Raw genomic sequence first — 26,661 nt, 5'->3', positions numbered from 1 at the left:
CACAGAGGACAGAACAAATTGATCAACTACCCCAGCCAATCATTGCCAGTGAAGATCTGGGCAGATGGAGACACTAAGGTGGACTATAGCAGCCAGTGGAAGCGGAAGAGATTTCATCGTGAGTGGAGTGGCAGGATTGCCAGCAATTCAGGATTGTTGAACTATCCAAACCTCTTGAGAAATTCATGGCGTTGTAAATTTCTATTTTTCTTGCTGTTGTTTATTTTATACTGTGGCTTTTCATTCAAGAGAGATGTGTGGTGGCTGCGTAATGGAGACTATCATGTCCAGATGTGAGGAGGCAGTACAGTGCGCATCTCTACCTCCAGATCAAAGATGTACTACTAATGAAACTATTAGCTGTATCTTGACAATAGGATACTGGACTCTCTGCCATGATGCATGCTCGCAATGAGGAATCTGTGACTGTTTATGAAGAGCTATGCTATGGTAATGGTATAGGAGAATTTGATATGGGGAGAGAATGGAGGGGCAGAGGAAATCCCAGGGCCTATGGAACTTTATCATAGAATGATGATATTAATTTAAAAAGAAGTTAAAATAAAAACATATATTAAAAAGAAAGAAAGAAAGAAGTCAACCTACACTTGGAAAATCTATCATTCTCTGTCTCTCTGTATTTAAAATGAAATTTAATTTATAAAATAAGATTGGGATTGTTCTGATCCCAAACATCTAATACAAAGAACTATCTAGAGAGAACCAAGATGGCAGAATAGGGTAAGGACACATTTAAACAGATGGAGAAATATTAGCCTGTGTGAAGCAGAGAGGGCACATTCCAGGAAACAGGAGAGGACACAGCAACAGCAGTGGGGTACCTGGAAACTGACAGACACAGGAAAGCAGCGGACACAACGGTGTGGTATTGCAGTGACTGATACCACAGCAGCATTCAGCAAGTGGCGATCCAAATTGCACCGGCAACCAGAACTCCACCAGCAACAAGGTGGGAAGAGACGTCTACCAGGAGTACAGTGCAGTGTCTCCAAAACAGAATGAAGGAGGCAGAAGAAAGAATCTCAGAATTGGAAGATATTTCCTGACACCAGGGAGAAACAAACAAAAAGCTAGAAGCAGACCTGCGTCAAGCTAAAACAAGTATTCAAGAAATGAAAGACACCATTAAAAGGCCAAAATAAGAGTTATGGGAGTCACAGAAGTTGCAGAAGGAGAAGCTGGGTTTGCAAATATATTTAATGGAATAAGGGACATTTTCCCTGATCTAGAGAAAGAACTGGGAAACAACATCCAGGAGGGGCACAGAACTCACAACAGGCTAGACTAAAACCAATCTTCATCAAGACACATGATAATCAAACTCTCTTCTATCCAACATAAGGAAAAGATCCTTAAATGTGCACATGAAAAAAATCAACTGACATATAAAGGAATGCTAATTAAACTCACAAGAGACCTCTCTAAGGAAACTCTAAAGGCAAGAAGAGAATTGAGTGACATATTCCAGATTCTAAAAGCAAAACAGTGTCAGCCCAGGATAACATAACCAGAAAAACTTTTGTCTTTGAAAATGAAATAAAGTTCTAATGCAGTAAAGAAAAGGAGATATATATATATATATATACACACATATATATATATGCCTCTTCCAAACCTGCCCTACAAATGATACTTCAAGATGCTCTCTACAGAGAAGTGGAATAGCACCCACCAAAACCAAAGGTAAATGTGAAGAACATCCCAGTATAATAACAACAGAAGACTAAATCAATGAACAACCCATTGCTAAAATGACAGGACCAAATTAGCACCCATTCATGCTAACCCTGAATGTAAATGGCTTAAACTCATCAATCAAATATCATAGATTAGTAGACTGGATTAAAAAACAAAGCCCATCTATTTGTTGCCTACAGGAGAAATATTCCACCAACAAATATCAGCAGAAACTATATCTCATGGACTTTGACTTTGTTAGTTTCACCTCTTCAAAACACTTTCTTCTCATTAAACTCTCCACTGACTCATAGATCATACAGTAGCATCACTTTCTTCAAGAAGGTTCCTGATTTTCTTTTTCGCTTCTTCAGCAACACATTAGTCATCCAGTAGCATGTTATTTAATTTCATGATGTTGTTAATTTCTTTTTTTTTCTTCCTGTTGTTGATTTTGTTTTGTGGTTTTTCATTTAAGGGGATATATAGTAACTGTGTGATGGAGACTATCATATCTAACAGCATGTTATTTAACTTCATAGTATTATAAATTTCTCTATTTCTTCCTGCTGTTGATTTTGTATTGTGGCTTTTCATGTAAGAGGATATATAGTAACTATGTAATGAAGACTATCATATCCAGATGTGAGGATACAATGCAGTATGCATCTCTACTTCTACACAAAGATGGACTCCCAATGAAACTGTTTACTGTATCTTGACAACAGAATGCTCGACTCTGCCATTGTCCATGCCCACAATGTCATGATACACAAGGTTTTGGGTTACTTCACACTATAAAGAGAGTACATACCTTCTTGTCTGTTTGAACTATATTCCCTTATCCTTTTTTTTTTCATTCTTTTAGGGTAGGTGTAAAGAAAGGATGTGTCCTTAGATAGCTAGAGAGGTAGGGCCCAGTGAGTATTAACCTTCTTGTTTTCTTTTCATATCTGCAACAGCCAAACCCCTCCCATTTTGCTGTGTGGTTAGGAGAAACAGTGCCCATCTCCCATCCTGGAGCCCAAGTCGAGGAACCTTCCTCCTCCAGTCTCCTGGAACATGGAAACAAACTCTCAGCCAGTCAGGTTCTTCTACCCAAGTTTTGAAGCATAAAAAAGTGACAGAGACAGAGCAAAATCACTAGGCCAATGCTCCCCTCTCTTACTCTGAATTAACAGTGATTATTTCTATAGCCGTTCTCTCAATCCTGCCAATACATCCCCTTTCCGCCAAAGTCAGCCAGATACTTCTACAACTCACAACTGGATCTTGAATGGACATTCAATGCTGTTGCCTTTTGCAGCTGCTTTGGTCATTTGAGCAGAAAGTGGAGATAGCCTCCTTCTTCATCTCTCTCTAAACAAACCTGGGCACTCAAATAAAATATTCCAGCCATGTCTAGACTCATCACTCCTCTCCTTACTGCTGCTCATTATCCACTGAGTGATCTCCTCTTGTCATATATACACTGCTATTTCTCTCTCTTCCTCTCTCTACATTTATATTAAAGCTAAGACTCCTGTTCTCCCAACTTACGCCATGCTCTGATTGTACTGGAGGCACCTTTGCTCAATGTGTTGTTCCTGCTTCTATGGATACATCTTGATTTGTCAAAAGTCTATTTGTGAAGACATAACTCAAAAGCCACCTCCTCCGTGATGCCTTGTAGATCTTAAAAGAAATATATCCTCTTCTTCCCTTTGAATTTTTCAGGGCACTTCACATTTCTTCCCTTACATTAGTCATGGCATGTGTTTTTAATAGTTATTTGTAGATTTACTTCTTGTTTTGGAATACAAGTAGTTTGAATATTTTTCTTTGCAAATCCTGAGCAAACTCATTGGAAGCCCAGGGTATTATTCAAACAGATTGTCAGAGGAATTCAGTACATATGAATCAACCTCTAACTCGTAAGACAATATATATTCTGTAAGGAAAACAAGTTAAATCACAATGCCCAATAGCCAACAGTGCCTCCTGTTAGAGAGGCTATAAACCTGGGACTGGGTGTGGCTTCTCTCCTGGTCTCGTCCATTCCCCCAGATAAAGGAAGGAAAAATAGAGATTGTGGAAATGGTGGTCTCACCCACCTTCCTGTAGCCCTTGACCCTAATCAACTATGTAAAAATCACCAAAAATAAAAAGCACTTGGGCCTGGCACGATAGCATAGCGGTTAAAGTTCTTGCCTTGCACGTGCCAGGATCCCATATGGTCACCAGTTCTAATCCTGGCGGGCCTGCTTCCCATCCAGCTCCCTGCTTGTGGTCTGGGAAAGAAGTCGAGGACTGCCCAAAGCCTTGGGACCCTGCACCTGCATGGGAGACCTGGAAGAAGCTCCTGGCTCCTGCCTTCAGATTGGCTCAGCTCCAGCCATTGTGGCCGCTTAGGGAGTGAAACATCGGATGGAAGATCTTCCTCTCTGTCTCTCCATCTCTCTGTATATCTGACTTTCCAATAAAAATAAATAAAATCTTTTTTTAAAAGAGTAATAATTTTTAAAAAGGAATAACAAAATTCACCTGGGACAAAATCGTGGCCCACATTTTCCAATTTTCCAGATTCCATTACAGCTAGGGCTTCTTACTTGACTTGGGCACCAACAAGGCAAGCACAACTATACTACACTTGCAAGTGGACAGCAGTGGAAATGGTGCCCTCACCAGGGAAAATAGAGATGAACTGGCCTAGCATAATGCTGCACTCTGTGTGCTAAACCATAATGGAAACCCTCAGAAAAGTAAAAATAGACCTACCTTGTAATTCTGCTATTCCCCTCCTGGGAATATATCTGAAGGAAACAAAGTCAGCATATAAAAAGCTACCTATGTTCCCAGGTTTATAGCAGCTCAACTCAAAACAGCAAAAATATGTGAGCTAGGTATCCATCAGTTGATGGCTAAAATAATATGGGGAAAATGGTGGAAGGGGGACTGAGTGCATGGAGGGGAGAATCCTGTACCCATGGAACCATACCATGAACAAATTAAAAAGATAAAATGTAGTATATACACACAATGGAATATTACTCAGACATTTAAAAAATGAAATCCTAACACTTGCAGCAAAAACCTTAGGCTAAGTGAAATAAGCCAAACACAAAAAGATGCAATATCACATTTTCTCTTTTTACAAAGTTAATAGAGAGAGTATAAAATTGTAATATCATTTGAATTTAGCTATGACTATCGTTTCACTGAATCTTACCATGTAAATGACAACCTGCCCTTCTTCTTTACCCCATGATGTGATCACTGTCAGGAATCTCTCGCTGTGTGATACTAATACCTCTATTTTCAAGAAAAATCGGTGTTTGCATTTAGGTAATGTCTACATTTGAAGTGAATGTGGCAAAATGTTTAACCATAGTAAATACACATATATATAATGTGGCACACACTCTGTGTTCTCTGATGGCCATTTTCTTTCTAGCAGCTCAATGTTGTACCATCTGCCTGAAGCTGATATGTGGTACATCATGTTTACAGTTTTTCACTTTACATTTCCTAGAAAAGATGTGAGCCTGTTATTATAGGGAATCATTAAATGTTTTCATAGAATCTGAAATGAAAATTTTGATTAAATTTCTTGGACCTATTTATAACATGTCATGTAGTACTATCTTTCCTACACAGTAAGATTTTAATGAATCTTAAATGACAGTCTTCATAAAAGATTTTAAATATTCAAAACAAAGCTTTTCTTGCAACACGCAGCCAGTCTAGTTATGACTGAGAACTGATTAGGTCCATTGTTTAGCAATATGCATTAGCTCTTTAGCACATTATCTTTCTAAGCCTTCATTAATAATATTATATAGTTCTTATTTTCATTGTGCCAGGCGCCAATGCTTCATAACATTTCATAAAACATACTAAAATAAGAAACAATCAAGTCATCAAGTGAACTGGTTTAAACAAAAAGAAGAACATAAGAATGCATTCATGCCCGGCTAGAAAATAAGGGCAGCTGCATTCTTCAGAGCCAAAGGACACTAATGCTGCCCTGCAGACGCTGAATCTGAAGCTGACTTAAAGTCCTGTCTACCACATTCGATCAGTATCTCCAAAGACACCCAAGCCTTCAGGACACCGGGATTTTCGCAAAAGCCATGCATCACGTGTCCTGCCAAAGCAGCAAAATGAAGAGACAGGTCAGAGGCTTCTGCTGTCAGTAAAAAGCCTTGTGGATAGTTGTTGAGGCAGGTTGCTGCTGAATGACCTTCTTCTGGCAAATACGTCAGACAGATACATCTCACACAGGTCTCCCGTAAGACAGTCTGTATTCTTTTTTTTTTAATTATTTATTACTTTTAATTCATTAATTACATTGTATTATGTGACACAGTTTCATAGGTACTTGGGTTCTCCCCACCCCTCCCCAAACCCTCCCACCATGGTGGATTCCTCCACCTTGTTGCATAACCACAGCTCAAGTTCAGTTGAGATTCCCCCATTGCAAGCATATACCAAACATAGAGTCCAGCATCTTATTGTCCAGTCAAGTTCAATGGCTTCTTAGGTATGCCCTCTCTGGTCTGAAGACAGAGCCAGCAGAGTATCATCCCAGTCATTAAAAGCTCCAACATACCATCAGCAAAAATTTACATCATTATGGAATTAATTGACATAGTAATGAGTAACCAATATGTTAAAAGTAAATGCGAGTTCTTAACCACCTTCTGTGACCAACTCATTGACATTTCAATTTTAGTTGCTACACTACATATAACATTCATAACATAACATGTTATACATAACATCATATCATCTTAAATTAAGGCAAACATGTGGTATTTAACCTTTTGGGATTGGCTCATTTCCCTTAGCATTATGGTTTCCAGTTTGGCCCATTTGGCCACAAAGAACTGCATTTTGTTTTTTTAATAGCTGAGTAGTATTCCATGGAGTAGATGAACCATAGCTTTCTTATCCAATCCTCTGCTGATGGGCATTTTGGCTGCTTCCATGTTTTTGCAATTACTGATTGTGCTGCTATGAACATAGGAGTGCATGTTGGTTTCTCATAAAACAAGTGTTCTGGATATATTCCTAGGAGTGCTATTGCTGGATCATACGGTATGTTGATTTTGAGTTGTTTGAATGTTCTCCATACAGATTTCCATAGAGGCTGTACCAGCCTGCAGCCCCACCAGCAGTGGAGTAGGGATCCCTTTTCCAGCAACCTCGCCAACAAGTGTTGTTGGTGCTTTTATTCATGTGGGCCAGTCTTACTGGCGTTAGGTGGTAGCTCATTGATGTTTTAATTTGGATTTCCCTTATTGCCAGGGAACTTGAGCATTTTTTTCATATGTTTATTTGCCATTTGGGTTTGTTCCTTTGTGAAGTGTCTGCCCATTTCCCGTGACCATTTCTTGAGTGGCTTGTTTGTTTTGATATTTTGGTTGTTTTGTAGCTCTTTGTATATTCTGGAGATCAGCCCTCTATCACCTACGTAGTGCGTGAAGATCTTCTCCCATTCTGTGGGTTGCTTTTTTACTTTGTTGATTATGTCCCTTGCTAAGACAGTCTGTATTCTTTAACTGCTCTCTCTGGGGGTGCTCAGTAATACCCTTATTTTTGTAATGCTTTCAGTTCAAGAAATACTAAGTCATTTACTCTCCTACACTGCTAATGGGGGGATACATAGTTACAATATATCTGTAGAATACAGTCATCATATATCAAGCCTTGATGTGTAAATCAAACCTTAACAAACATCTGCATATATTTTCACCTAACAATGCCACTTATAGAAAAAAATCCTAAAGAAACCCTGAAGCATGCCATCACACACAGTATGAGATTATTAGGTACAGCACTGTTCAGAAGATTTTTTTAAAGTTTTAGAACCTAAATGCTCATCAAGGAAAAGTGAAGAAAATTCTATTTTTATATACCCAGCACTGAGCATCTATTAATCATATTAGCATTTTCAAAGGTAATATATTGCTAAATGGAAAAAACATGTCAGTCACTATTTTTAAAAAATATGTATTAAGAACAAGGATGAACTGACTACAACACAGCCACACCCTTTAACCTACAGTGGCCTCTCTTGTAGGGACACATTGTCATTTAAAAAAAAAAGATTTATTTATATCGAAAAGTCAGATACACAGAGAGATGGACAGACAGAGGAAGATCTTCGGTCTGATGATTCACTCCCCAAGTGGCCACAACAGCCAGAGCTGAGCCATTCCAAAGCTATTAGCCAGGGCCCGGCGGCGTGGCCTAGTGGCTAAAGTCCTCACCTTGAAAGCCCCAGGATCCCATATGGGCGTCGGTTCTAATCCCGGCAGCTCCACTTCCCATCCAGCTCCCTGCTTGTGGCCTGGGAAAGCAGTCGAGGACGGCCCAATGCATTGGGACACTGCACCCACGTGGGAGACCCGGAAGAGGTTCCAGGTTCCTGGCTTCGGATCAGGATAGCATTGGCCCGTTGCAGCTCACTTGGGGAGTGAATCATCAGACGGAAGATCTTCCTCTCTGTCTCTCCTCCTCTGTGTATATCTGGCTATAATAAAATGAATAAAAAAAAAAAACAAAAAAAAAGCTATTAGCCAGGAGCTTCTTCCTGGTCTCTGATGTGGGTGCAGGGTCCCAAGCCTTTGGCCATCCTCAACTGCTTTCCCAGGCCACAAGCAGGAAGCTGGATGGGAAGCAGGGCCGCTAGGACACAAACCAGCACTCATATGGAATCCCAGCATTTGCAAGGCAAGGACTTAAGTTGCTAGGCTACTGCACCTGGCCCTGAGAAACACTCTTCAAGCAGAAAGGAGAAATTTCAGCTTCAGGGCAACCCAGACTTGGAAGCCACTATCTCTGCCTAGGTGTTCTTTGGGTATTCAGAAACCTGGGTCAGACCAAAAGCAGGAGCTAGGCACCAACATGGGTGGCAGTGCCTCAAGCCTCTGAGTTGTCATTCTCTGCTTTCCTGGGTGCATTAGCAAGGTGCTGAATCAGAAGTGGAGAACCCAAGGCTCAACTCAGCACTCGTACAGTTGTCTTGAGAGGAGTTTAGTCCACTGTTCTACAACACCAGCCCCTAATGTAAATCTGTTCTAAAACACAGTCTTTTCTGTTTAATTTAAGGAAATATCTTACCAATGACATGTATAACCTTTTTAAATTTACTACATTATCTAATGAATCAATCTTCCCATAAAATAATAAAAAAATATTCAAGGAAATGCTTCATTGCAACCAATGTGCAGAAACTATTATCCACCTCACACAGGTCTTAGCCCTCTTCTAGGAACAAAGAAATAGACAACAATTAAGTGGAGTATTGATCCTTTCTCTAGATGACAGTAACATAATTGAAGAAGTAAGACATACATGGTGAAATCAGTCAGGAAAAACTAATAATCATTATTTCTTGTGTAGAAGGACACAGCAGAGCCATTTAGAGAATAAACAATATCTATTAAAAATCCTGTTTGGATAGTGGAGATTAACTTGGGACATGTTTAAGAAGGCAATTTTCAAAGAGCTTAAGTGTCCTGAACAAAGTCTCAGAGGATGTGGACAAAGTAGGATGGAAGGCCTTCCAGGCTATGTAACGCATTTAAAAGCCTATTTACACTGAGAGCAACCTAGCCACGAAGCAGGGAAGACATCAACTCAATTAAAGCGAATGGTATTCTTTGAGTAGTGAAGATTCATCCCGGTTTTTCCTACAGGGATGACTACATAGCGATGTTTGAAAATGCCTGTGTCCCACTTGGGAATATCACAATCTAGGATTGCACACTGCTGATTCCAGATTCCTGCTCCTTCACACCCTTGAAGGCAGCAGTGATGGGAGAACGGGCTCCTAACTTGGGCTCCAGCACAGCCTCAGCTGTCGTAGACATTTGGTGATACGACAGTAGTTGGGAGTTGGTTCTCCCTGTCTTTCCACACCCACCCTACTCCTACCTCTCAAATAAATACCTTTCTTTTAGAAAAGCAAAGATTCATCTTTAAAACAGATATCAAAACTGAGAAATTTAACACCAATTTGAATTAGGGACATATATTTAACTGGAAAACAGAGGTACAAATTATTCATAATTATATGCTAATGTCCAGTTAACAAATACTTATTCATGTAGTTATTTGATTCTTTCTTGCTTACTCAACTGTAAAAACATGAACATATTCTTCAATTTTTTTATTTTTTAGCAAACATCAATATCTGAACCAGAATAATTTGTGTCCTTGTGTAGACAGAAATAGAGAAAGACATCAAATTTATAATGATCCGTCTACCAGTCACATGGCATGCTCTAACCAGGTTGAGTTTTCCTGAACAAGGAAAGCAAATTCTTTTTCTCTGCCCATCAGAGTCTATATTAAATCAGTTTCTAGAAATTATGGCATTTCCTGGCAGAGAGGGAACATTTGTTCTTCTGGTTGAGAATTTCAAGAGAAAATGTAATTCTAGAGTTGTTCACAAAAAAAAGGAGTCTCCACTTCAGAAACCAAAAGTGTTTTGGTGTTTTTGCATCCTTATCCGGGCTCATATGTGTAGCTGCAAATAGTAACTCCCTAATCATTTTTTCTCATAAAGTGTATATTTGATAAGATCTCTACAGTTTATTTGTTTTTACTGGAAAGTCAGATTTACACAGAGAAGGAGAGACAGAAAGGTCCTCCATCCACTGGCTCACTCCTCAAGTGGCTGCAATGGCTGCAGCTGAGCTGATCCAAAGCCAGAAGCCAGGAGCTTCTTTCCAGTCTCCCACAAGGGTGCCGGGTCCCAAGGCTTTGGGCCATCCTTGACTGCTTTCCCAGGCCACAAGCAGCGAGCTAGATGGGAAGTGGAGCAGCTGGGACACAAACCAGCACCCATATGAGATCCCAGTACATGCAAGGCAAGGACTTCAGCCACTAGAATGAAGCATATCACATGATAAATTGGAATTATGATATATATTAAAATAGAAGTGTATAAAAGTAAATATCATGACCTAAGTCATACAGCTCAGAAGTGTAGCTTTGGCAGAATGACAGTTGAGAATCTCCTCCCTTAAATTTGTCACAGCCAGATGTAGAAATACCAGGTTATGTGACCCAAATTTTCCCCAGACATATTGGCCTCAGAGGTACCAAAGGTCCTAAAGACAGGACTCACCTCTGGGTTCCCTGGAAACCTAACACGTGGTCTCGTTCCTTCTTGGGGCATCTCTTACAGCCATTCAAAAAGCCATGACTCACTGTCTCTTCCACTGCTGTTCACATTCTCAAGAGATCAACCAAGAACCACTGCGACGGAGCTAGCACAAACCTTTCCATCCTCCACATCACTGAGCCAACTGAAGGATGTGTTTGAGTTATGCTCTCTTACCACCTCCACAAGTCCACTCCATGTCTTAGAAAAGGTCAAGACAGATAGCTGACTTGATTCAACTTATTTTTATATTTTCTTTTTTAAGAAAAACTATAGACAATATCAATCTAGCAGAATTAAAATTGAAGCCAAGAACAACTCATCATACAGCACTCAACACCAGCAGCATACATAGCAGGCTTTTGTAGGTTGGACAGAGAAGGAAAATGTAGAATCACATTCAGATCTGGGCATCCCTGGGTCCCACATGCAGGGATTCAATCACGGGGCAGTACTCCCAAAGAAAAACTGCATCGGTTCCGAATGTACACAGATTCTTCTTGTTAGTGTTTCCTAAATAATGCAGCATAAAAGGCTTTTCACAGCATTTATATTGTATTAGCTATTTTAACTATTTAGAGAGAAATTAAGATATACAAAAGGATACGCGTAGGTCACATGCAAATACTACACTATTCCACAGAAGATACTTGAGTGTTTGTGAATTGGGGTGAAGGGGGACAGAGAAGAAGGTTTGGAAACAATTCTCTGGATACCAGGCACCCACTGTCCTTGTTTGGCTACTGCTTGACATTTGCTTTGTCTGGATATGGATCAATGGGAAGTCCTTAGTTCTATAGCCATGGGCTGCAGCAACACTCAAGTTAGTTATAAGGAAATTTTAAATTGTAGTTTGTTGTATACAAGTTCTAGGACAGACTAATGAAAGGTAAGACCATAGGCTAATTCGTGTTCTACCTTTAACTAGGCTTTCTGGGCTGACTGAGCCAGAGTTCAAACATACCAGCCAGAGAAATATTACTTTCGTGTCAACTCTCCATGCTGAAACTTACCCTGCCCCAGTATTTATTTGCAAGCATTAGCTGCAAAACTTTACGTTGTACCATAATAAAATCTTGAGTGAACAGTAATTTTGTCATGTTCTGACCCCTATAGAGTCTAAAATTAAATCCATTTCCATGAAATGAAAGTTAATATACTCTTCCCCTGCTAGTTAAACCTGGAAACTGTCCTGTAACAAGCAAGCATGTAGAATAAACATAAGCTTTCCATTTCTCTCCAGTGTCCCAATTAAAACTTTCACACTTGGTGGGAAGTGATAGTTTGATTCTTGAGGGTTGTAGCTTCATTTGCTTTATTATCTAAGCACACATTACTTCAGTTAACCATCATTTTCACAAAGTACTAATTTTATGACTATGTTTCTAGCCTGCTTATCCATAAATTTATCACAATTCCCTCTTCAATATTCTTAGGAACATTTTGTGCACTGTAATAGCTTACTTTTATAGCACTTTTATACAAAATTAGCAAATAATTATCCTACATTTTTCCCAAGGATATTCTAAGAAATTTACTTATCACAGAAGAAAGAAAAAAGTAAGAAGGGTTGATTTTTCAAATGAGAGTGCACATTGCTACAAGAGATACCACACTCAAGGCGTATTGAAAGACATGAGAAGTACTGCTTAAAGATCACTTAACTGATTGTTATTGAGCTCTTGTAAATTTTTAAGAAAACCCTTTTCATATGGAATATCTATATACATCTTAAACATCCAACTGCTTTGGGCCTAGTCCTTGGGAAATACTGCCTCACAGAGTGCCCGAGCTATGTGGTTGTTTCAGGAGCCTCCAGGGATGAGGACTAGGATATTTGACTGATATTGTTCTAGGACATCAAGAGGGAGTTCACTTTTATGTTCATCTATAATGAGCTTTCTGCATTATGAAGTAATCCATAATAATTGAACTCATATTCTGTATGCCTTGCATCCAAAACATTTACCAAGGTCATCTTAAGCACTAAGCCTCACAGAAGCTCTCTATGAGTGATATTTCATTTGACAAAAGAGCATTTTGCGTTCAGACAAGTTACTTAACTTGGACAAGATCATGTCACTATTGAGGGGCAAAATCAAGGTGTGCTACTTCAAAAAGTGATGTATTCTCTAATACCTTAGAATGCAAAATAACTACTAATAATTCAGCAGAAATGAACAAGATTCTTACCGTCACAGAACATGGAAGCCAAAGAATATAACCAACATTAGTCAAACAACTGTGATTATAAGTAAGACATTGTATTCGTGATTTGGAAAATTACAGAGATTACCTGTTCCCTCAAAGACCTTTTCATCTAGTTGGACGATTTTTTTTTAAATTACAAAGCATTGAGTTAAAACATAAATTACAATATAATCAGTGGTGCTAGCACAATGGCTCAAAAGGCTAATCCTCCTGGGACCCCATATGGACAGTGGTTCATGTTCTGGCTGCTCCACTTTCCACTCAGCTAGCTCCTTTAATATGGCCTGGGAAAGCAGAAGAGAGTAACCCAAAGCCTTGGGACTCTACGTGTGCAGAGAAGACCCAAGAGAAGCTCCTGGCTCCGTTTCAGCTGTTGCAGCCATTTGGGCAGTGAACCAGCAGATGAAAGATCTTTCTGTCTGTCACTCCTTCTCTCTGGAAATCCTCCTTTCCAATACAAATAAAATAATTTTTAGAAAATGTGATTAGTATCAAGATAGTACGACTGTCAGAATCAAAATTGACTATATGGATAAAAGCAACCAGATACTTTCAAAAACACTGAGGATACAATGACACCAACAAACGATTATTGAGCAATCAGTACATGTCAGGCACTGTGCCACATATGAAATAGATAGTCAAACATTTTTTTAAACCAAGCCAAAGAGTTTGGACAGCAAGGCACATCATCACTTTCTGGTTTCACCATGCAGAACTTGGATAAAAGCATTCAAAGGATCCTCTACGTTTCACTTTTCTTGATTTCCTCTTAAAAAAATGAGAGCAGGGGTCACAATCTTCAAAACTGAAATGGAGAGGCTCGCATTGTGGTCTAGTGCGTTAAGGCACTGCTTGCAAGGTTTGCATCCCATATCAGAGTATCTGGGATCAAATTCTGCCTGTTTCCAGTCCAGCTTCTGATTAATGTGCCTAGGAGGCAACAGATCATGGTCCAAGCACTTAGAAACCTGCCACCAATGTGGATGTGGGTGGAACCCCTGGTTCCTGGCTTCAACCTGACCTAGAACTGGCTATAGCAGGCATTTGATGAGTGACTCAACAGATGGAAGATCTCTCTCTCTTTTTCTCTCTCTTTCCCGGCCTTCTCTCTCCCTCTCTCTCTTTAGCTTCTGCTTTCAAATAAATCAATTTCAAAAAGAAAGAAAGCTAAGACTTAGACATGTATCTGGGAAAAATCAAGATCAAAATGAAGGTCAGAGGTGGTGGGAGAACAACAGGTGTCTTGTCCAACAAACAAGTCATGATTCACGGTGAGTGGTCTTGTATGAATTTGATTAAAGGTCAAGTTGTTAAATACTTTAACATCACCTCTAAGCCACAGGAAAATCAGCAATTATTCACTCCAAATCATTTTTATTATAGATATGGGTGTGTCGTAGATTTAATTGTTAACTTCTCTGGAAGCTATTTGTGTGACTTAGAACTAATACATAAACTGTCCTGCATACAATGGACACACAAAAATTCAATATATTAAAAACGCAAATTCTACAAAAATGAAGGTTACCAGCTGGCATGGTGGCATGGCAGGGTAATCCAAGTCTCGGCCATTCCTTTTCCTTTTTTCTTTTTAAAAGATGTATTTATTTCTAATGGAAAGGCAGATTTACAGAGAGAGAGAGACGGAGAGAAAGATCCCCCATCCACTGGTTCACTTCCCAAGGGGCTGCAACAGCAGGAGCTGAGCTGATCTAAAGCCAGGAGCTTCCTCCAGGTCTCCCACATGGGTGTAGGGTCCAAAGGCTTTGAGCTGTCCTCTACCTCTTTCCAAGTCCAGAAACAGAAAGCTGGATGCGATGTGAAGTAGCCAGAACATGACCCAGTGCCACATGGGATGCTAGCTCATGCAAGACCAGGACATAGCCACTAGTCAGGCCAGGCCCCTGGTCATTCCAGCTCCCTATTAATGACCTAAGAAAAACAGAGGAAGATAGTTGGGTCCCTTACACTCAGACATGGCCTTGCAACCATCTGGGGACTGAACCAGCAAATGGAAGATAGCTGTGTATCTATGTGTGTGTGTGTGTCCTTCTCTGTATATAACTCCGACCTTCAAATAAACCAATAAATCATTTTTTAAAAGAATGAAGCTTAAAAATGCCCCTATACTATGTTACCCCAACCAAGATGACATAGTTTTCAGTGAAGTTTCTCAGATTCTCTTTTCTTCCATCTCATACACGTGGGTCATGCATCCTATCAATCACTTCACAAACCATAATTTCTCAATATGCACATTCCTCCCCCTAACACACCATTGGTTCAGAATGACTCAGGAATCACCTTTGACCTATGAGACAATGGAAGGGTAACATGTAATCATTCGAGCACTATTGTGCACCCACTGTGTGACTATTTCCATGTTTAATAGATGAAACAATGGTGGAAATAAAATTGAGCTAAGTATTTAAAGACTCATAAAACAAATGCATTAGTTTTACTCTGAATCCCCCACTTAACTCCAGAGATGCTTCCCAGGAGTCCAACAAGATGAGCAACAATATGTAGATGGATTTTCAGGCATACTTAGTACAGGAGAGCAGCTTATTAAAACACCATCCAAAGGCCATTTAGGAAAGGACCTGGGGGGGTAGGTGAAGCCTATATCAGAAGCAGATGTGATTAAAGACACTGTGCTTCCAACTGCCACCAAATGCACTGTGCCACCTGAGTGTAAATCTTAAGGACCCAACCTTGCTCAAGATGCCGAGCCGAAGGCCCACATAATGGGTCATGCTTGTGAAAATTCTCGCTGTTCAACAGATTTTCATTGCCTGAAGACATTGACTGTATAAGTCTTCCTCAGGTTTATTGCTACCCTTTTCTAATTCATACTTCATGTCACATGTTTCCCAAGCTCTGCACAGTGATGATCACCTGTATTTAACTTCCTTCAGCTTGTCAACAGTAATTCTCCTAGTCAAAAGATGAGGGAATAGCAATACTTTCCTTATTCCTACTACCAAAAAAAGAGTAGTAAGTAGATATCCATGAAGGAAAACAGCCCTGCAAGGACTCCAAAGGCCAATGAGGAATCCACAGCCACAGCTCAAGTCAGAATTATGACAGGAATGTTCATGTTCACGTACTTCCTACACGGACTCAGAAATGAAAGTGCATAAGCCCGAGCAGGAGGTGAATGTCCAAAACTGTGAAAGGTCTGTGACTGCACCCTTGCTTCCTAGCTAACATGTTGGCCTGCCACAGACTCATGCAGGAGACTAAAGTGAACCCAACAGGCAAACTAGACCAAAATGAACAGTATAAACTCATAAATACTTAGATATATGATGAAATACTACTCTTTATATACTTTAGGGAGAAGAAAATTCTGCCATTTCATGGCAAACACAAATATTGCATAGTTTTACTTACATGTGGAGCTGGAACTCTCCCTGCACATGGGATTTAAATCCAAGTTGAATTCATAACAACAAAGAGTAGAAACGATGGTGTCCAGGGTTGGGGGTGAAGACCAAGGAGAGATGTCAGGATAAGGAAAGATACTGGCAAAATGTTCAGGCACATGATAATTTCCAAAAACCCAATATTTACCATGCAGACTACAGTAATTAATAATGTATATGTGAAATTCCATAAAAGAGGACTCCAATATTCTCACTCAAAAAAAAAGTGGTAACTAGGGAAGAAATAAGGAAGAAAAGGAAGGAGAAATGGAGGTAGGAAAGTAATATCATTATGTTCTTGGAGGTATATCTACAAATAACACTGAATTTGTTCAAACTAATTAAATTTTTGTTGAAAAATTAAAAATAAGACATAAAAAAGAAACACAGTACAAAGTTGTTTGTGGCAAGTATTATATGCAAGGCAATAATTTATATAGAGTGAAAATGGGGTAGCTTAATGAGAAAGACACAAATCCTCCCATGAAAAACAACTGAGCAATGACTACAAATAACCTCTTAACAGAGAAAGAATAAATATTTAAAGAAACAAAAACCACTGAACTTTATCAGTTCTATAAAATTGCAAATAAAAACAATGCCTTATTAGACCAGTCTTTTGGGATGACTGCATTCCACATCAGGGTGCCTAAGTTCCAATTCTCTGGGCTCTAGTAGCTTGCTCCAGTCTCCACCAAGCAGACCCCAGGACACAGTCATGGTGGTACCAGTGGCTAGGTTCCTACAACCCACATGGAGACCTGGACTAAATTCCTGGCTTCCTACTGCAGCCTCAGCCAGGTCCTGTGGCAACATGTGGGGAGCAAACCACCAAATGGGAGCTGTGTGCATGTGTGTATCTTCTCTCTCTCTCTCTCCTCTCTCTCTCCTCCCTCCCTTTCTCTCTTTCTCTCTCTTTTTTAAAATGTTTATTTATTTTTATTGCAAAGTCACATATATAGAGAGAGGAGGAGAAACAAAGAGAAATATCTTCCATTCGATGATTCACTCCCCACAACAACTGGTGCTAGTCAATCGGAAGCCAGGAGCCAAGAGCTCTTCCAGTTTCCCATGTGGGTGCAGGGTCCCAAGGCTTTGGGCAGTCCTCGACTGCTTTCCCAGGCCACAAGCAGGGCTGCCGGGATTAGAACCAGCACCCATCTGGGATCCTGGAGTGGTCAAGGCGAGGACTTAAGATGCTAGGCCATAGCACCGGGTCCCCTCCCTTTCTCTTTCTATCTCTCCCCTTCCACTTTTCTGTTTTGACAATCTAAATTTTTCCCCTGCCAAGTGATTTGAGTGACTGAATCTTGAATCAACCACACTTTTGTATATGCAAAAAAGAGCAATACAGTAATATGCTTGAAAAATAGATTATTCTTCTAACACTGGGTATGTATGATTTATTATTTTATTTCATTTGAAAAGCAGAGTTACAAAGAGAGCAAGAGAGGTCATCCAACTGCCAGTTCACTCCCCAAATGGCCTCAACAGACCAGGTGGGAAGGCCAAAGCCAGGAACCAGGCACTTCTTCCAGGTCTCCTGCATGAGTGCAGAGACCCAAGCATGGGGACCATCCTCCACTGTTTTCCCAAGCACCAGGGGAAATTATTGAAGAAAATAATACATGAAAAGGAGCAGTGTTAATGATCACTTAGTGGGTAAGGAAATTTTAATGTTTACTCATTTAATTTATTTGAAAGGCATAGTGGCACAAATGGGATGATAGCAAGAGAATGGCAAGAATGTAAACAAGAGAGAAGGAGAAGGGAGGAAGAGGGAGAGAGGGGGAGAGAGGGGGAGAGACAGAACAACCTGGTCTATTCCAAATGCCTTCAACAGCCAAGTTGGGACCAGACCAAAGCCAAGTTCCATCCGGCTCTCCCATGTGGATTGCAGAGACCCAAGCACTTAAATCATAAACTGCTCCCTCCCAAGGTATGCATTAGCAGGAAGCTAGATCCCGGGGACTCTGATATGAGATGTGGGCATCCTTAGTCCTGGCTTAACCTGCTGAGCCAGAAGGCCCAACCCAGAGGGAAGTAGTATTGTGAATATGCTTTACCATTCACACCTTTCTGCAGTTTCGGAGTCTAATATAATGAACATGTACTACTTTTAAAATCAGAGTAAAAGGAAAAATAAAAGAAAGTTATCACCCGCCATTTTCCAGGTTCTTGACTGGCTAATGGACGGGTATCAGTGGAAGTGGATCAGCTTGAACACACTACCATATGAGCTAGTCTCCCACAGTGTACTGTACCAAAGTTTTATTTGGAATTGTGACTAATCATAAACCTCTAAATCAATGTTCCAGCTGAATATTTTCTCAAACTACAATTTTTTGCAAAGCAGACATTCTGAGAGCTGTTGACCCTATTCTGTTCTCTTCCTTCATCCAACATGTCTCCAGTTCCTATAGGAATTGTACTTCTCAAGCCCCTGTGTAATTTAGGTCACCCCATTAACCATACCAGACTGCTGTGAGCTGTATTGGTGTCAAATTTGTCATCCCATTAAAAAGACATTTTAAAAAAGAAAGAAATTGAAGCAAAGAGACCAAGATTTGCCCATAAGGAATAATTGGTCATTTGAAAAGTGTGGAATAGAGAGTGAGTCACTTAAAGAGCCGGTTAATACCCTGGCTACTGGCTGGTCTTTTGTTCCAGGCAAGGCTCTCGCCAGCCTACCAGGACAACTGGCAGAAGATTTTAACTGAATTGAACATATACCATTCTGTCAAGTTGCAGCAATAAAGGCAAAAAGAACACTCCGGGCTTTCATTTTATGACTTAATTTCTGTAGCACTCTCAAAGAAACTATAAACCACTGTGGAGTGATGCACTGACTTCTTTTTCTCCTTACTCTTTTTATATGGCTCGTCTGATTCTCCTTAGTTTGCCTTACTTTTTCCTCAATAACTTAAATTCTAAAATGGAAACTGAAGAATATTCTAGCCATTAGCAACATGAGATGATCTTCTTTAATTTCATTTTGAATATCAGCCCCAACCACTATAATTCATGGATTCCAGGGGCTATGGAATTTAATGAAAATGGGGACTTTGGTTGGGCAAAGAGATTCACCGCAAAATATTATTGGAAAATTAAAAACTTGAGCCCTGAAGTCTTAGACTAGAACATAATGACAAATATTCTACATTTAGACTTTCACAAGATATCAGCTAGACATCAAAGCATCAGCATAAAAGGAAAAAACGAAAACAACAAATAAATTGGACTTCACAAAACAAGCAACATTTGATCATCAAAACATAATATATAAAAAGAAGACTACCTGCAGAGTGAAAAAAATATATATTTCATTCTGCAGGTATACATCTGATATATATAAATCCAGATCCAAGATAGTTAAAGAACTCTCATAACTCAACAACAACAAAAAAAACAACTCCACTTTAAAATGAACAAAAGATTGAAGTAGACATTTCTTACAAGAAGATGTACAAATGACTTAACAAGCACAAGAAAACACTCACTTTATCAGTCACCAGAAAAACAGAAATTATGAACACAGTGAAACAGCAGTTCACCTCTACAAGGATGACTACATCAGAAACTACCAAGTGTGGAGACACTGGGATCCCCACTCTGCTGGTAGGAAGGTGAAATGATCTACCCACTGTGCAATGAAGTTTGGTGGTCCTTTAACTCAGAGTAAACAGAACCAACAAATGATCCAGCACTTTCTCCCCAAGGTAAATGCCCTAAAGTTTTGAAAGCAATTATTCAAACAATTGCTTGTGCGAAAACATTCATAGCAACATTATTAAAAAAGCTAAAAGATACGGATGCTGCAACGACCAGACATGAATGAATGCATAAGCAAACTGCAGTGCATACGTAACAGAATAACACTCAGCCATTAAAAACACAAAGTCCTGATGACACATGATACAACAGATACTTATGTTATTCTATATGTAAGAGACAAATGGTTGTATGCTATATGATCCTGTTTGAATGGAATATCCAGAAGAGGTGAATCCATCTGCAGAGACAAAAAGCAGGAAAATCCCAGGAGCTAACGAAACGGGGCAAATGACAAATTAAGGGGCACAGAGTTTTCATTTGGGGTGATGGAAACATTTTCCAACTAGTAAGATGGGTAATTGTTTTAACATTGTTAATGGAGGAAGACAGGGGAATTTGGCTCAATTGCTCTCAGAATGCTAACTTTGCAGAAATTGGAGTCCCAGCAAATATTTGGCAGGAAAAGTGATTTAGGAGTTTGTGATTGGTCACAATTTCAGATAGAACTTTGGTATACATCACAATGAAGGAGATTAGCCCCTATGTTAGTATGTTCTTGTAGATCCATTTCCATGGATACCATCAATCGATCAGTTAAAAAGAAACAAGAATATGTCTGAGTAAACTTTCCTGAGTCGACAGTAAATGAATTCTCCTCAATAAAAAATTCAAAAATAAATTTATGTATTTATTTATAGAACTAAAAGCATAGACCGTCCCTGGAAGGGCATACAGTAAACCAATCACAATTGACAAGCTTGAGTTGCTAATAGACAATTTTCTGCCATGTGGAAGACAGTGGTTGTAGGACATTTGTTTTTCATTGTATCCCTACACATAGTCTTTACGTTGTGTGCCATATATAATAGTTATTCAAGAACAAAAATCAGGTTTTTTTAATGATTTATTCATTGTTACTTGAAAAGCAGAGTTACAGAGAGAAGCAGAAAGAGAATCTTGCATTCACGAGTTCACTTCCCAAATAACTACAACAGCCACAGCTAAGCTGATCCAAAGCCAGGAGCTTCCTCCAGGTCTCCCACATGGGTGCAGGGACCCAAACACACAGGCCACCCTCTGCTGCTTTCCCAGGCCATTAGCAGGGAGCTGGACTGGAAGTGGAACAGTTGGACATGAACAAGAGCCCATATAGGATGTCAGCACCACAGGTGGAAACTTAGCCTACTACACCACAAAGTCAGTCCTGCCCCCCGCAAAAAAAATGGTTTTTAAAATGTTACATGCAATAATCCTTCTCAAAGCTAAATAAATAACATTTTTATAACTGATTTACTGTGCACCATCAAAAATCTGATCATTTGTATAATTTGAAGAATCACATGGGGAAATTTTCCCCAAACAAGAGTATTATTATCTCTTTAAGACTAAAGAAAATATTTTCTTTTCCAACTGGAGTTGTTAGAAATATCACGCCAATATAAACAAGATTTTAAAAGTAAAATGCTCCAGGAGAGAAAATATATTCATTTCCTCTGTTGGTTACGTTGGTAAACTTGTAATTTTGCACTACTTGTTTTAATAAGCTTAGGAATAATTTAACAGAGTATATAAAATAGAAAATTTACTTTAATTTGGCTGTTATTTATAATTCTTTTTTTAAGATTCATTTATTTATATTGGAAAGGCAAACGTACAGAGAGAAAGGGAGACAGAGAAAGATCTTCCATCCACTGGTCCATTCCCCATAGCCAGAATGGCTGTAACTCAGCCGATCCAAAGCCAGGAGCCAGGAGCTTCTTCTGGGTCTCCCATGTGGGTTGCAGAGTTCCAAGGGTTTGAACTATCCTCAACTGCATTCCCAGGCCACAAGCAGAGAGTTGCAAGGGAAGTGGAGCAGCTGGGATATGAACTGGTACCCAAACGGGATCCTGGCACATGCAAAGTGAGGACTTTAGCCACTAGGCTACCACACCAGATCCAGAACTATTTTAAATCATTCAAAACCACACACAGAGAGGCTGGCACCATTGCATAGCAAGCTAAGCCTCTGCCAGTGATGTCAGTATCCAAAATGAGAGCCAGTCGAGTCCCCAATGTGCCATTTCCTACCTGGTTCCTTGCTAACACACCTGGGAGAGCAACAGGGTATAGTCCAAGCGCTTGAGCCCACACACCCTGTGGGAGACTCGGAAGAAGCTCCAGGTTCTTGGCTCCAGGCCGGCCCAGGCCTGGCTGTTGTGGCCGTTCAGGGAGTGAGCCAGCAGATGAGAGGTTCACCATGACTCTACTCCTCTTCCTACAGCTCAGTCAAATAAATTTAAAAATGCACACAGAAATATGTGTGATTTCATGTAACTTCCAGTTAAAATGTTCTGCATTTTCTAGAGTGAGACATCTATATTCCTAGATTAAAATTCTTCCAAACTTACCTTAGCTGCTCAAATGTGAGCAATTTTCTGAGTTTATCACATCTATCTACATGTTAGAGATAATTTTGTTGGTAACACTTTAGCTTTTAATATAAGCATCTATGAAAACTGATAGCATTTTTAAATGTATGGCAATTATATTTAATGTGATATGTCTCAAAGATCCTTATATAGAAGAAAAACTTTAAAAGATAAAAAAAATTCTATGAAGACGATGTTCAGTGAAAATAATATAACATTTCTTAGGGACAAAAACTACAGCTGTATGATTATTCTTAAATTATGAAACAAACATCTAGGGGGATTTTATTTTTAAAATTCTACAAAAAGACTTTATTACTATTATCATATGCTTCCCTACACTTATTTCCAAAATTTCATTCTCTAATTTCCTACTTCTGTTTTCATTATGAATACCTCCCAAAAACGGAAACAAGACCTCTTTGATGGATGTGTTCATTTCATTTCACCCTCTCACTGCAGAGAAACAAATTTAGGTAAAGCAAATTGAGGAATTATAAAACTTCAATTGCATCCACCTGCTGAGTTAAGGATGCAGGAATTAAAGACATGCCATCTCAAAACGTGGTAAACTGACATGCTGATTATTTTAAAGATTTATTTATTATTTAATGGAAAGTTAAGTTTACAGAGAGAAAGATCTCCTGTTTACTGGTTCACTCCTTAAAGGGCCACAACAGCCAGAGCTGAGCTGATCCAAAGCCAGGAGCCAGGAGCTTCTTTCAGGTCTCCCACATGGTTACAGGGTCCCAAGGCTTTGGGCCATCCTCTACTGCTTTCCCAGACCACAAGCAGGGAGCTGGATGGGAAGTGGAGCTGCTGGGTCACAAATTGGCACCCATCTGTAAACAAGGTGAGGATTTAGCCCCTAGGCTATCGCGCTGGGACCCATGTTGATTGTTTTAAGTTGAAATCAGTTTTGGAAGCTATCTACCGAAATGGTCATTTGACCTGTGTTTTCCTACACAGAGCAAGCTGTAAGATCGTTCTGCAAGGGACAGCCTTCGCATATTAAGGTTGGAAAACAGACTTGCTCACCTGAGACTGGTAACTGAAGCTGCAATGAACCCAAATATATTTTGCAATAACCCCTGTTCTTCACTAGTATGCATATTCATACATTCATTTACATATTTATATGTATATAAAATATATACAAAAACTTGGTTAAAGGTATGTAAGTACAAGTTCATGGGGCAAGGCAGATGTGGACATGATATGTGTGAAAAGTTGTGTGCTGGGAAATAACAGCAAGATAAACAGAAAGACGCTAATCCAGGGAGGCAGGGGCAGGGTTTGGACAGTTGGTTAAGGAAGAAATTTTCCCAAGACCACAAGGCCAGTAGGGGCCAAACCCAGACAGGACCCACACAGGATGGTCGCCTAGAGATGGGCATTGTGGTACAGCTAGTTAAGCCAACACCTGAGATGCCTGTGCGCAACAAAGGCATGATTCTCACGTAACCCAACCTCAGATATATTTTTAAATATTTGTGTGGTGGAAAAACTTTTCCAGAAAAAAAAAAAAAAACAGCTGTTAAGTGGATTGCAGATTCTGTCACCAAAGAAACCTCTTCTGCATTATTTCTTTTTAAGATTTATTTAGTTGGTTATCTATTTATTGGTTTATTTGAAAGCCGCATTACAGGGAGAGAGAAAGATCATCCACCTTCTGATACACTGGCATGACAATCAGGCAAAGCACGGAGCCTAGAATTCCGTCCAAGGGCTCCAGAACCGAAGCTGGAATTCCATTGGAGCCTGGAATTCCATTGCAAGGGCTCCAGAACTGAAGCTATCTTCCTTTGCTTCCCCAAGCACCTTGGCAAGGGGCTGGATCAGAAATGCAACAGTCAGGATTACAGCACACATGTGGGATCCCGCTATCACAGGCTGGGGCTTAACCAGCTGGAACATGATGTCAGCCCCTCAATGTCATCTCTGTGCTATGGGTCCTCTTCTTCAATCATTGCTTCCTCTAGCAGCTAGTCACCTCTTCTCTGCTGGCTGCAGCCCCTTCCACAGGGTAGGCATGCCTTCCCTGGATGCTACAGGTAGCCCACATGCCCTTCAGGGAACACTCTGCTGCTGACTGTCCCAATTTCTCTAAACCCACACTGAGATCACCTTTGTCTGAGTCATTTCAGCGCTTAGAATTTATGGCACAAGATTGAGCTCCTGGAGCCACTGCTGTGGCATAGCAGTTAAAGCTGCAATTTGCAAGGTCAGCATCCCACAGAGGAGCCCAATCAAGTCTCGGTTCTCCTTTTCCAATCCAGCTCTCTGCCCATACGCCCAGGAAAGCAGCAGAAGATGGTCCAGCTACCAGGGACCCTGCATCCATGTGGAAGACCAAGAAGAAGCTCCTGTTCCCGGCCACTGCAGCCTTTTATAGCATGAATCAGCAGACAGAAGCACTCCCTCACTTTGGCCCGATCACTCGCTCTCACTCTCTCACTCTCTGTATGTATGTGTGTGTAACTCTTTCAAAAAAATAAATAAATCTTTTTTAAAAATCTGAGCTCTTAAATTTCATTGCATTGTCCTCTGATTTTTTTGCCACACTGATTTAGAGTACTTTACTAAAACCTTTGTTAAGTTTAGAGTTACATATTTTCTGTGTGGCACATAGCTCGAACTACATTTTACCTTTATTATTCTGTTTATCACTGATTTACTCTGATGGTCCCATGGGTCAGAAATACTCCATTATAGGCACAGCACCCTCAAGATACTCTCCCGGGAGAAGAACTGAATAGGACATGAAAGTAGGAATATCTTGTAAATTTACAAGTCACTTAACCTCTTCAAGATGATTTCACAGAACACCAGGGCAGATTACAAAGACAACTAAAATAATCAAGAGGGGTTTTTTTCTGTATTTGTAATTGAAAAACAAAGAGAAATGAATTATGGGTTCTGAAATCAGAAATGTTCTATTCATGCACTTCAGGAAAACAAGCATATGAAAATGCAATGTTTATTTTAAACTTCTCTCATGGCTGCATCCAAAATTTACAATCCAGATGAGTCGTGAGTCTATTTTGATGTTTAATTCAGGGACCAGCAGTAGTCAAAAGTCAACGCAGATGAGTGGTGACGGGTGTGCACAGTGGTGAACCCACGGTCATTTATACGAGCTTCTTCAAGGAGTCTCAACATTACTTGACTAGCATGGATTAATTTGATAGTTTGGTGGCTAGAATTTGAAATAGTTCATTAAGAAAACTATGCTACTTATTTCTTTTCCTGCAAACTGATATGTGAAGTACTTTTCTATCTTCCTCCATAATAATTTTCACATGAACACATGCATGAAGTAAAAGGTTTGAAGAGGTTATAATTACAACACGTGCTTCCTAAAACAGTCCTTCACTATTACATCCTCTGTGTGGGAGATTATACGTGTATGTTTATTCACCTGTGTATCTTTTTGTTTTGTATTTTGGATGCTGGAGTCAGGGATATACCTGATGGACTATTTTACTACAAAACACAGGAGACAATGGGGTGTAGAGAAGAGGATGGGGGTGGGAGACAGAGGAAGCCCTACATCTGCAAAACTGCAAAAGAGAAAATAAGAATAAAAAAGAAAAAAGTCTTTCACTGGAGTAGGCACTTGAGCTGGTGACTGGGAAGTCATCTGGGATGCATATATCTCCTATCTGAGTCCCTGGGTCTGTATGGATCCAAATTTCCCTTTTTTCTATTTCTCTTCTGATTCAGGTTCCTGTGGATGCATACCACGGGAGGCAGCAGGAGAAGGCTCAAGGACTCGGCTTCCTACCACTCATGCTGGCCACTGCGCACTGTGGGCATCTGGGGAATGAATCAGTGAATGTAAGAAATCTGGATGTGTCTCTACCTTTCAAAACAAAATGTTTTCTAATTATAAATCCTCCCATTTCAGGTTGACATTAACTATATTCCCAGGAAGCCATGATTCTCTCTTCAATCCCAGATAGTGATTTGTCATATA

At 39.9% G+C, this 26,661-nt stretch overlaps 1 long non-coding RNA gene across 1 annotated transcript in view; it reads right to left on the bottom strand.

The window, feature by feature from the left end:
* Window positions 1-5,168: 5,168 nt before the first annotated feature.
* The window catches only part of LOC131481199 (uncharacterized), a 58,680-nt gene continuing 37,187 nt past the window's right edge, over window positions 5,169-26,661 (bottom strand). The window contains exon 3 of the long non-coding RNA XR_009246120.1: window positions 5,169-5,205. This is a non-coding gene — a long non-coding RNA (uncharacterized LOC131481199). The remainder of the gene's footprint in view (window positions 5,206-26,661) is intronic.

This window comes from Ochotona princeps, chromosome 10, assembly GCF_030435755.1.
Source record: "Ochotona princeps isolate mOchPri1 chromosome 10, mOchPri1.hap1, whole genome shotgun sequence".
In the NCBI taxonomy this organism is placed as follows: Eukaryota; Metazoa; Chordata; class Mammalia; order Lagomorpha; family Ochotonidae; genus Ochotona; species Ochotona princeps.
Note: the sequence above shows the minus strand (reverse complement) of the source record. Positions and strands in the feature narration are given on the sequence as shown.